At 41.1% G+C, this 12,774-nt stretch overlaps 1 pseudogene across 1 annotated transcript; it reads right to left on the bottom strand.

Moving 5' to 3' along the window:
• Positions 1-2,925: 2,925 nt before the first annotated feature.
• LOC115900312 lies at positions 2,926-8,237 on the bottom strand (annotated as a pseudogene). The gene is made up of 2 exons (XR_004059962.1): positions 8,233-8,237; positions 2,926-3,854 (listed from the first exon to the last, which is right to left on the bottom strand). The product of XR_004059962.1 is annotated as a ferritin heavy chain pseudogene (transcript).
• Between the last annotated feature and the right edge of the window lie 4,537 nt (positions 8,238-12,774).

Here is a 12,774-nt window from a genome sequence, read left to right as displayed (position 1 = left end):
CATTGCTAATTTCTTCATTGCCTCCTTTTAATCAACCACCTCTTTTCTCTTTATTACTTAGCCTTTCTTGCCTTCACAACTTACTTATTACAAACTAGCATATAAAAGCCTAGGCAGACCAGGCACGGTGACTCACATCTGTAATCCCAGCACTTTGGGAGGCTGAGGCAGGTGGATCATCTGAGGTTAGGAGTTCAAGACCAGCCTGGCCAACATGGCAAAACCCCATCTCTACTACAAATACAAAAAATTAGCTGGGTGTGGTGGTGTGCACCTGTAATCCCAGCCACTTGGGAAGCTGAGGCAGGAGAATGGCATGAACCGGGGAGGCGGAGGTAGCAGTGCACTGAGATCATGTGCCATTGCACTCCAGCCTGGGTGAGAGAGGGAGACTGTGTCTTATGAAAAAAAAAAAAAAAAAGCCTAGGCAGACCTATGAGCCTTCCCTATCCACCCTAGTAGCCGAAGACAAAGGGCATAAACTCGGGAGTTCTAGGGCACCACTCACCACAGGTTCCTCTCCATACTACCATGGCTGATGCTCTCTGGAAAGCACCACCTCCCAGCAGGAGGCCAACCAGCACAAAAATAAAGCACTAAACCACCAAAGCTAAGAATCCCCACAGAGTCCACTTCACCCCCCTGCCACCTCAACTGGAACAGGTGCTAGTATCCATGGCTGAGAGACCAACAGACAGTTCACATCACAGGACTCTGTGATAACTCCCAGTACCAGCCTGGGGCTGGGTAGACTTGCTGGGTGGCTAGACTCAGAAAAGAGATAACAATCATTGCAGCTTGGCTCATAGGAAGCCAGATTCATAGGAAAGGGGGAGAGTACTACATCAAGGGAATGCCCCATGGGACAAAAGAATTTGAACAACAGCCTTCAGCCCTAGACCTTCCCTCTGACAGAGCCTACCCAAATGTAAGGAACCAGAAAACAGTCTGGTAATATGACAAAACAAGGCTCTTTTACACCCTCAAAAAATCACACTAGCTCACCAGCAATGGATCCAAACCAAGAAGAAATCCCTGATTTACCTGAAAAAGAATTTAGGAGGTTAGTTATTAAGCTATTCAGGGAGGCACCAGAGAAAGGTGAAGCCCAATGTGAGGAAATCCAAAAAAAAGATACAAGAAGTGAAGGGAGAAATATTCAAGGAAATAGATAGCATGAAGAAAAAACAATCAAAATTTCAGGAAATATCGAACACACTTATAGAAATGTAAAATGATCTGGAAAGTCTCAGCAATAGAATTGAAAAAGTAGAAGAAAGAAATTCAGAACTCAAAGACAAGGTCTTTGAATTAACCCAATCAAACAAAGACAAAGAAAAAAAGATTAAGAAACTATGAACAAAACCTCCAAGAAGTCTGGGATTCTGTTAAACAACCAAACCTAAGAAAAATCAGTGTTGCTGAGGAAGATGAAAAATGTAAAAGTTTGGAAAACATATTTGGGGAAATGATTGATGAAAACTTTCCTGGCCTTGGTGTAGACCTAGACATCCAAATACAAGAAGCAAAAAGAAAACCTGGAAGATTCATCACAAAAGGATCATTACCTAGGTAACATTATCATTGGTTTATCTAAAGTTAAGATGAAGGAAAGAATCGTAAGAGCTGTGAGACAAAAGCACCAGGTAACCTGTAAAGAAAACCCATCAGATAAACGGCAGATTTCTCAGCAGAAACCCTACAAGCCAGAAGGGTTTGGGGCCCTATCATCAGCCTCCTCAAACAAAACAATTATCAGCCAAAAATTTTGTATCCAGCAAGATTAAGCATCATATATGAAGGAAAGAGACAGCCTTTTTCAGACAAACAAATGCTGAGAGAATTCACCACTACAAAGCCACCATTACAAGAACTGCTAAAAGGAGCTCTAAATCTTGAAACAAGTCCTGGAGACACATCAAAACAAAATCTCTTTAAAGCATAAATCACACAGGACCTATAAAACAAAAATACTATTTAAAAGGCAAAGCCCAAAACAAAAAAAACCAAGGTACACAGGCCACAAATAGCACAGTGAATGCAACATTACCTCACATCTCAATACTAGCATTGAATGTAAATGGCCTAAATGCTCCACTTAAAAGATACAGAGCTGCAGAATGGATAAGAACTCACCAAATGCTGGGCACGGTGGCTCATGCCTGTAATCCCAGCACTTTGGGAGGCCAAGGTGGGCAGATCATGAGGTCAGGAGATCGAGACCATCCTGGCTAACACAGTGAAACCCTGTCTCTACTAAAATACAAAAATCAGCTTGGTGTGGTAGCATACACCTGTAGTTCCAGCTACTCGGGAGGCTGAGGCAGGAGAATCACTTGAACCTGGGAGGCAGAGGTTGCAGTGAGCAGAGATCATGCCACTGCACTCCAGCCTGGGCAACAGAGCAGGATTCCATCTCAAAATAATAATAATAATAATAATAATAATAATAATAATAAATAAAAATAAAAAAGAACTCACCAACCATCTGCTGCCTTCAGGAGACTCATCTAACACATAAGGACTCACATAAACTTAAAGTAAAGGGGTGGAAAAAGGCATTTCACACAAATGAACACCAAAAACAAGTAGGGGCAGCTATTATTATATCAGACAAAACAAACTTTAAAGCAACAGTGGTTAAAAGAGGCAAAGAGGGAGATTATATAATGGTCAAAGTCCTTGTCCAACAGGAAAATAACACAATCCTAAACATATGTGCACCTAACACCAGAGCTCCCAAATTTATAAAGCAATTACTAATAGACCTAATAAATGATATAGACACCAGCACAATAATAGTGGGTACTTCAATACTCCACTGATGGCACTAGACAAGTTGTCAAGAGACAGAAAGTCAACAAAGAAACAATGGATTTAAGCTATACCTTGGAACAAATGAACTTAACAGATATATACAGAACATTTTTTTTTTTTCCTGGGTACCAAATTTCTTTATTTGAAGGAATGGTACAAATCAAAGAACTTAAGTGGATGTTTTGGTACAACTTATAGAAAAGGTAAAGGAAACCCCAACATGCATGCACTGCCTTGGTGACCAGGGAAGTCACCCCATGGCTATGGGGAAATTAGCCCGAGGCTTAGCTTTCATTATCACTGTCTCCCAGGGTGTGCTTGTCAAAGAGATACTCTGCCAAGTCAGATTCGGGTGCTCCCATCTTGCGCAAGTTGGTCACGTGGTCACCCAATTCTTTGATGGCTTTCACCTGCTCATTCAGGTAATGTGTCTCAATGAAGTCACACAAATGGGGGTCATTTTTGTCAGTGGCCAGTTTGTGCAGTTCCAGTAGTGACTGATTCACATTTTTTTCCAAATGTAAAGCATACTTCATTGCATTCAGCCCGCTCTCCCAGTCGTCATAGTCTGGTTTCTTGATATCCTGAAGGAAGACTCGGCCACCTCGTTGGTTCTGCAGCTTCATCAGTTTCTCAGCATGTTCCCTTTCCTCATGAGATTGGTGAAGAAAGTATTTGGCAAAGTTCTTCAAAGCCACATCATCGCGGTCAAAGTAGTAAGACATGGGCAGTTAAATGTAGGAAGCGTAGAGCTCCAGGTTGATCTGGCGGTTGATGGCGGCCTCTGAGTCCTGGTGGTAGTTCTGGCGCACCTGCGAGGTGGACGTGGTCGTCATGGGGGAGGCTAAGGACAGGTGGCGGCAGCGGTGGCTGCGTGGCACTGGAGTGGCGGTGGGGGTCTTGGGGTGGTCCGAGGACGCGGTGAAGAGGTAATGGAGGGCTGGCTATGGGAAGCCTGCCGGGATGGGGGACGAGCCCTGGGTTCCGTCCAAGCACTGTTGAAGCAGGAAACCTCCACGACTCTCCGCCAAGAACGTCTCAGAACATTTCATCCAACAACCTCAGAATACACATTCCATTCAACAGCACATAGAACTTTCTCCAAGATAGACCATATGATAGGCCATAAAACAAGCCTCAATAAATTTAAGAAAATTGAAATTATATCAATCACTCTCTCAGACCACAGTGGAATAAAACTGGAAACCAACTCCAAAAGGAACCTTCGAAACCATGCAAATACATGTAAATTAAATAACCTGCTCCCAAATGAGCATTGGGTCAAAAACGAATGGAAATTTTAAAATTCTTCAAACTGAACGACAATAATGACACAACCTATCAAAATGTCTGGGATACAGCAAAGGTGGTGCTAAGAGGAAAGTTCATAGCCCTAAACGCCTACATCAAAAAGACTGAAAGAGGCCGGGTGCGGTGGCTCAAGCCTGTAATCCCAGCACTTTGGGAGGCCGAGACGGGCGGATCACAAGGTCAGGAGATCGAGACCATACTGGCTAACACTGTGAAACCCCGTCTCTACTAAAAAATACAAAAAAACTAGCCAGGCGAGGTGGCGGGCGCCTGTAGTCCCAGCTACTCCGGAGGCTGAGGCAGGAGAATGGCGTGAACCCGGGAGGCGGAGCTTGCAGTGAGCTGAGATCCGGCCACTGCACTCCAGCCCCGGCGACAGAGTGAGACTCCATCTCAAAAAAAAAAAAAAAAAAAAAAAAAAAAAAAAAAAAGACTGAAAGAGCACAAACTGACATTCTAAGGTCACATCTCAAGGAACTGGAGAAACAAGAACAAACCAAACGCAAACCCAGCAGAAGAAAGGAAATATCCAAGATCAGAGCAGAACTAAACAAAATTGAAACAGACAAACAAACAAATACAAAAGATAAATGAAACAAAAAGCTGGTTCTTTGAAAAGATAAATAAAATTGATAGATCATTAGCTAGATTAACCAAGAAAATAAAAAATGAAGATTAACTGAGAAAAGAAGATAGAAAATCCAAATAACCTCAGTAAGAAATGAAACAGGAGATATTACAACTGACACTGCTGAAATACAAAAGATCATTCCAGGCTACTATGAACACCTTTATGCACATAAACTAGAAAACACAGAAAAGATGGATAAATACCTGGAAAAATATAACCCTCCTAGCTTAAGTCAGGAATAATTAGGTACCCTGAACAGATCAATTACAAGCAGTGAGATTGAAATGGTAATTTAAAAATTACCAACAACAAAAAAGTCTAGGACCAGATGAATTCACAGCAGAATTCTATGAGGCATTCAAAGAAGAATTGGTACCAATCCTTTTGACACTATACCATAAGATAGAGAAAGAAAGAACCCTCCCTAATTCATTCTATGAAGCCAGCATCACCCTAATACCAAAACCAGGAAAGGAAGTAACCAAAAAAGAAAACTACGGACCAATATCCCTGATAAACATAGACGCTAAAATCCTTAACAAAATACTAGCTAATTGAGTCCAACAGTGTAAAAAGATAATACACCATGAGCAAATGGGTTTCATACCAGGGATGCAGGGATGGTTCAACATACACAAGTTAATAAATGTGATACACCACATAAACAGAATTTAAAACAAATCATATGATCATCTCAATAGATGCAGAAAAAGCGTTTGACAAAATCCAGCCTCCCTTTATGATTAAAACTCTCAGGAAATCGGCATACATGGGACATACCTCAATGTAATAAAAGCCGTCTATGACAAACCCATAGCCAACATTATACTGAATGGGGAAAAGTTGAAAGCATTCCCTCTGAGAAATGGAGCAAGACAAGGTTGCTCTCTCTCACCACTCCTCTTCGACATAGTACTGGAAGTCCCAGCCAAAGCAATCAGACAAGAGAAAGAAAGGGCATTCAAATTGGTAAAGAGGAAATCAAACTGTCACTGTTCGTTTACCTTGAAAACCCTAAAGTCTCCTCCAGAAAACTCCTAGAACCAATAAAAGAATTCAGCAAAGTCTCTGGATACAAGATTAATGTACACAAATCAGTAGCTCTCCTATACACCAACAACGACCAAGCGGAGAATCAAATCAGGAACTCAACTCCTTTTACAATAGCTACAAAAACAAAAACAAACAAAAAACTTGGGAATATACTTAACCAAGGAGGCGAAAAACTTCTACAAGGAAAACTACAAAACACTGCTGAAATAAATCATAGATGACACAAACAAATGGAAACACATCCCATGCTCATGGATGGGCAGAATCAATATTGTGAAAATGATCTTACTGCCAAAAGCAATCTACAAATTCAATGCAATCCCCATCAAAATACCATCATCATTCTTCACAGAATTAGAGAAAACAATCCTAAAATTCATATGGAACCAAAAAAGAGCCTGCATAGCTAAAGCAAGACTAAGCAAAAAGAACAAATCTGGAGGCATCACACTACTTGATTTCAAACTATATTAAAAGGCCATCGTCACCAAAATAGCACAGTACTGGTATAAAATGGCACATAGACAAACGGAACAGAATAGAGAACCCAGAAATAATCCCAGATACAGTCAACTGATCTTCGATAAAGCAAACAAAAACATAAAAGTGGGGAAACGGATACCCTTTTCCACAAATGGTAATAATTGGCTAGCCACATGTAGGAGAATGTGGGATAATTAGCTAGCCACATGTAGGAGAATGAAACTGGATCCTCATCTCTCACCTTATACAAAACTCAAGATGGATTAAGAATTTAATCTAAGACAAGAAACTGTAAAATTACAGAAGATAGCATTGAACAAACGCTTCTAGACATTGGCTTAGGCAAGGACTTCATGACCAAGAACACTAAAGCAAATACAATAAAAAAAAGATAATTAGCTGAGACTAATTAAACTAAAGATCTTTTGCACAGCAAAAGGAACATTCAGCAGAGTAAACAGCAACCCACAGAGTGGGAGAAAATATTCACAATCTATACATCTGACAAAGGACTAATATCCACAATCTACAATGAACTCAAACAAATCACTAAGAAAAAAACAATCCTATCAAAAAGTGGGCTAAGGACATGAATAGACAATTATCAAAAGAAGATATACAAATGGCCAACAAACATATGAAAAAATGCTCAACATCACTAATGATCAGGGAAATGCAAATCAAAACTACAATGTGATACCACCTTACTCCTGCAAGAATGGCCATAATAAACACATTAAAAAACAGTAGATGTTGGCATGGATGCAGTGATCAGGGAACACTTCTACACTGCTTGGTGGGAATGTAAACTAGTACAGCCACTACGGAAAACAGTGTGGAGATTCCTCAAAGAACTAAAAGTAGAACTACCCCTTGATCCAGCAATCCCACTATTGGGTATCTACTCAGAGGAAAATAAGTCATTGTATGAAAAAGATACTTGCACACACATGTTTACAGCAGCACAATTTGCAATTGTAAACCAACCCAAACGCCCATCAATCAATGAGTGGATAAAGAAACTGTGATTGATATATATACATATATATATTTCTCAACATATATAAATATATATACATATTTTGCAACACATAAATATATATCTCAACATATATAACTATATTTATCGACATATATAAATATATATATTTATCAACATATAAATATATATATGTTTCTCAATCATATATATGTGATGGAATACTACACAGCCATAAAAAGGAATGAACCAATGGCATTTGCATCCACCTGGATAAGATTGGAGACCATTATTCTAAGTGAAGTAATTTAGCAATGGAAAACCAAATATTGTATGTTCTCACTGATATGTGGGAGCTAAGCTATGAGGATGCAAAGCCATAAGAATGATACAATAGATTTGGGGAACTTGGGGGTAAGGGTGGGAGCGGGGTGAGGGATAAAAGACTACAAATAAGGTGCAATGTATATTGCATGGGTGACGAGTGTACCAAAATCTCACAGATCACCACAAAAGGATTTATGTAACCAAATACCACCTATACCCCAATAACCTATGGAAAATTTTTAAAAAAATAAAATAAATCCCATTTTCTCAATTTCAAGGAATGCCCAATTTTCCCAATTTTAAACTCAACCTAAGAAAAAAATTCCCTGGGGAGGACCAAACTTGATCCACTAGGTAATAACTCTTACTCAACCTCATTGCTTCATGAAATCTCCTTTCTCCCTGCCCCCGCCAATCCCCCTACTCCACCCCAGGCTACGTTCTTGGCACTGATCTTATTCCAAGGACTGGGCCAGGCCCATGGGTACACACACACAAACACACACACACACACAGCCTAGGCATTTACATCAACTGCATCAAAAGAGATAATCCCATATTTTAGGAAATGGAAAGTTATTCTCATAGTGACAAAGGTAAATCACGTAACCTTTGGATTTAATTCACTTACTTCATGACTTACTTATCAGGCTTCAGTTATGTGTGTACCCAGTAGTATGTTAAGGGGCTGAGAAGGATGAGGAGGTGCAAAGAGTACAAAAGAAGAAAACAAAAACCTAGGAAGCTATAGTCCTGCTTTTCAAGGAACTTGAAATCTCTGGTGAAAAAAGGCATGCGGGGGGGGGGGGCGGAGCAAGATGGCTGAATAGGAACAGCTCCAGTCTCCAACTCCTAGCGCGAGCGACACAGAAGACTGGTAATTTCCGCATTTTCAACTAAGGTACTGGGGTCATCTCACTGAGGAGTGCCGGACAATCGGTGCTGGTCAGCTGCTGCAGCCCGACCAGCGAGAGCTGAAGCAGGGTGAGGCATCGCCTCACCTGGGAAGTGCAAGGGGGAAGGGAATCCCTTTTCCTAGCCAGGGGAACTGAGACACACAACACCTGGAAAATCGGGTAACTCCCACCCCAATACTGCGCTTTAAGCAAACGGGCACACCAGGAGATTATATCCCACACCTGGCCGGGAGGGTCCCATGCCCACAGAGCCTCCCTCATTACTAACACAGCAGTCTGTGATCTAACCACAAGTCAGCAGCGAGGCTGGTGGAGGGGCGCCCGCCATTGCTGAGGCTTAAGTAGGTAAACAAAGCTGCTGGAAAGCTCGAACTCGGTGGAGCTCACAGCAGCTCAAGGAAACCTGCCTGTCTCTGTAGACTCCACCTCTGGGGACAGGGCACAGATAAATAACAACAAAAAAGCAGCAGAACCTCTGCAGACACAAACGACTCTGTCTGATAGCTTTGCAGAGAGCAGTGGATCTCCCAACACGGAGGTTGAGATCTGAGAAGGGACAGACTGCCTGCTCAAGTGGGTCCCTGACCCCTGAGTAGCCTAACTGGGAGACATCCCCCACTAGGGGCAGTCTGACACCCCACACCTCACAGGGGGGAGTACACCCCTGAGAGGAAGCTTCCAAAGTAAGAATCAGACAGGTATACTCGCTGTTCTATCTTCTGCAACCTCTGCTGCTGATACCCAGGCAAACAGGGTCTGGAGTGGACCTCAAGCAATCTCCAACAGACCTACAGCTGACGGTCCTGACTGTCAGAAGGAAAACTATCAAACAGGAAGGACACCTATACCAAAACCCCATCAGTACGTCACCATCATCAAAGACCAGAGACAGATAAAACCACAAAGATGGGGAAAAAGCAGGGCAGAAAAGCTGGAAATTCAAAAAATAAGAGCGCATCTCCCCCTGCAAAGGAGCGCAGCCCATCGCCAGGAACGGATCAAAGCTGGTCAGAGAATGACTTTGACGAGATGAGAGAAGAAGGCTTCAGTCCATCAAACTTCTCAGAGCTAAAGGAGGAATTACGTACCCAGCGCAAAGAAACTAAAAATCTTGAAAAAACAGTGGAAGAATTGACAGCTAGACTAATTAATGCAGAGAAGGTCATAAACGAAATGACAGAGATGAAAACCATGACACAAGAAATACGTGACAAATGCACAAGCTTCAGTAACCGACTCGTTCAACTGGAAGAAAGAGTATCAGCGATTGAGGATCAAATGAATGAAATGAAGCGAGAAGAGAAACCAAAAGAAAAAAGAAGAAAAAGAAATGAACAAAGCCTGCAAGAAGTATGGGATTATGTAAAAAGACCAAATCTACGTCTGATTGGGGTGCCTGAAAGTGAGGGGGAAAATGGAACCAAGTTGGAAAACACTCTTCAGGATATCATCCAGGAGAACTTCCCCAACCTAGTAGGGCAGGCCAACATTCAAATTCAGGAAATACAGAGAACGCCACAAAGATACTCCTCAAGAAGAGCAACTCCAAGACACATAATTGCCAGATTCACCAAAGTTGAAATGAAGGAAAAAATCTTAAGGGCAGCCAGAGAGAAAGGTCGGGTTACCCACAAAGGGAAGCCCATCAGACTAACAGCAGATCTCTCGGCAGAAACTCTACAAGCCAGAAGAGAGTGGGGGCCAATATTCAACGTACTTAAACAAAAGAATTTTCAACCCGGAATTTCATATCCAGCCAAACTAAGTTTCATAAGTGAAGGAGAAATAAAATCCTTTACAGATAAGCAAATGCTTAGAGATTTTGTCACCACCAGGCCTGCCTTACAAGAGACCCTGAAGGAAGCCCAAAACATGGAAAGGAACAACCGGTACCAGCCATTGCAAAAACATGCCAAAATGTAAAGACCATCGAGGCTAGGAAGAAACTGCATCAACTAACGAGCAAAATAACCAGTTAATATCATAATGGCAGGATCAAGTTCACACATAACAATATTAACCTTAAATGTAAATGGACTAAATGCTCCAATTAAAAGACACAGACTGGCAAACTGGATAAAGAGTCAAGACCCATCAGTCTGCTGTATTCAGGAGACCCATCTCACATGCAGAGACATACATAGGCTCAAAATAAAGGGATGGAGGAAGATCTACCAAGCAAATGGAGAACAAAAAAAAGCAGGGGTTGCAATCCTAGTCTCTGATAAAACAGACTTTAAACCATCAAAGATCAAAAGAGACAAAGAAGGCCATTACATAATGGTAAAGGGATCAATTCAACAGGAAGAGCTAACTCTCCTAAATATATATGCACCCAATACAGGAGCACCCAGATTCATAAAGCAAGTCCTTAGAGACTTACAAAGAGACTTAGACTCCCATACAATAATAATGGGAGACTTCAACACTCCACTGTCAACATTAGACAGATCAACGAGACAGAAAGTTAACAAGGATATCCAGGAATTGAACTCATCTCTGCAGCAAGTGGACCTAATAGACATCTATAGAACTCTCCACCCCAAATCAACAGAATATACATTCTTCTCAGCACCACATCGCACTTATTCCAAAATTGACCACATAGTTGGAAGTAAAGCACTCCTCAGAAAATGTAAAAGAACAGAAATTATAACAAACTGTCTCTCAGACCACAGTGCAATCAAACTAGAACTCAGGACTAAGAAACTCAATCAAAACCGCTCAACTACGTGGAAACTGAACAACCTGCTCCTGAATGACTACTGGGTACATAATGAAATGAAAGCAGAAATAAAGATGTTCTTTGAAACCAATAAGAACAAAGATACAACATACCAGAATCTCTGGGACACATTTAAAGCAGTGTGTAGAGGGAAATTTATAGCACTAAATGCCCACAGGAGAAAGCAGGAAAGATCTAAAATTGACACTCTAACATCACAATTAAAAGAACTAGAGAGGCAAGAGCAAACACATTCAAAAGCTAGCAGAAGGCGAGAAATAACTAAGATCAGAGCAGAACTGAAGGAGATAGAGACACAAAAAACCCTCCAAAAAATCAATGAATCCAGGAGTTGGTTTTTTGAAAAGATCAACAAAATTGACAGACTGCTAGCAAGACTAATAAAGAAGAAAAGAGAGGAATCAGATGCAATAAAAAATGATAAAGGGGATATCACCACCGACCCCACAGAAATACAAATGACCATCAGAGAATACTATAAACACCTCTACGCAAATCAACTAGAAAATCTAGAAGAAATGGATAATTTCCTGGACACCTACACTCTCCCAAGACTAAACCAGGAAGAAGTTGAATCCCTGAATAGACCAATAGCAGGCTCTGAAATTGAGGCAATAATTAATATCCTACCAACCAAAAAAAGTCCAGGACCAGATGGATTCACAGCTGAATTCTACCAGAGGTACAAGGAGGAGCTGGTACCATTCCTTCTGAAACTATTCCAATCAATAGAAAAAGAGGGAATCCTCCCTAACTCATTTTATGAGGCCAACATCATCCTGATACCAAAGCCTGGCAGAGACACAACAAAAAAAGAGAATTTTAGACCAATATCCCTGATGAACATCGATGCAAAAATCCTCAATAAAATACTGGCAAACCGGATTCAGCAGCACATCAAAAAGCTTATCCACCATGATCAAGTGGGCTTCATCCCTGGGATGCAAGGCTGGTTCAACATTCGCAAATCAATAAACGTAATCCAGCATATAAACAGAACCAAAGACAAGAACCACGTGATTATCTCAATAGATGCAGAAAAGGCTTTTGACAAAATTCAACAGCCCTTCATGCTAAAAACGCTCAAGAGATTCGGTATTGATGGAACGTACCTCAAAATAATAAGAGCTATTTATGACAAACCCACAGCTAATATCATACTGAATGGGCAAAAACTGGAAGCATTCTCTTTGAAAACTGGCACAAGACAGGGATGCCCTCTCTCACCACTCCTTTTCAACATAGTGTTGGAAGTTCTGGCTAGGGCAATCAGGCAAGAGAAAGAAATCAAGGGTATTCACTTAGGAAAAGAAGAAGTCAAATTGTCCCTGTTTGCAGATGACATGATTGTATATTTAGAAAACCCCATTGTCTCAGCCCAAAATCTCCTTAAGCTGATAAGCAACTTCAGCAAAGTCTCAGGATACAAAATTAGTGTGCAAAAATCACAAGCATTCTTATACACCAGTAACAGACAAGCAGAGAGCCAAATCAGGAATGAACTTCCATT

The sequence above is a fragment of the Rhinopithecus roxellana genome, chromosome 11, assembly GCF_007565055.1.
Source record: "Rhinopithecus roxellana isolate Shanxi Qingling chromosome 11, ASM756505v1, whole genome shotgun sequence".
Taxonomy (NCBI): Eukaryota; Metazoa; Chordata; class Mammalia; order Primates; family Cercopithecidae; genus Rhinopithecus; species Rhinopithecus roxellana.
This window is presented reverse-complemented; position numbering and strand designations above follow the sequence as displayed.